Source organism: Eulemur rufifrons, unplaced genomic scaffold (genome assembly GCF_041146395.1).
Source record: "Eulemur rufifrons isolate Redbay unplaced genomic scaffold, OSU_ERuf_1 scaffold_97, whole genome shotgun sequence".
In the NCBI taxonomy this organism is placed as follows: Eukaryota; Metazoa; Chordata; class Mammalia; order Primates; family Lemuridae; genus Eulemur; species Eulemur rufifrons.
The window spans coordinates 269,599-270,284 of NW_027182879.1; positions in this window are offsets into that span (position 1 = coordinate 269,599).

Genomic DNA, 686 nt, shown 5'->3' on the forward strand with positions numbered 1-686 from the left:
AGTTAGGCTCACGGTGAGGTTTCCGTGTTAAGGGGTGAAATAGGAACAGGGTTAGGTGTTATGTTCAGGGTGAGGGATATCTGTTACAGGTATTGTTTATGCTTAGCGCACGGGCCCTGTCTGCCTTATGCGGGGGTGGGGGGAGTTTAGGGGGCTGGGATTGTCACCAGGATCCCACTGTATCGTACTCTGGGTATGGTCCCGTGGGTTTGATGCAGGACACAGTGGTAGAGCCTCCTTTCACGCATGGCATGGGAGGATTGCAGGCTTTCTAAACTCTAAGAAAGCAAGAAGTCTGAGAATTAGATTTAGGGTTAGGATTCTGGTTAGGGTTAAGGATGAAGTTTAGTGTTAGGGTCAGGGCTTAGGGTTAGGGATTAGGGTTAGGGTTAAAGGTTACTCTTAGGTTTAACGGTTACAGTTCGGTTTAGGGTTGAGGTTTACGGTTAGGGTTAAGATGAGGGGTTAGGGTTTGGTATAGGGTTAGGGTTAGGTACAGGGTTAGGGTTAAGTGTTAGGTTTCGGGTTGAAGATTAGGATTAGGGTTAGGATTAAAGGTTAGCGTGAGAGTTAACGGTTAGGTTAAGGTTAAGAGTTAGGGTTAGGGTTTAGGTTTAGGGTTAAGGGTTAGTGTTAGTTTTAGGGTTCGAGTTATGTGTTAGGGTTTGTGTTAGAGGTTAGGGTTA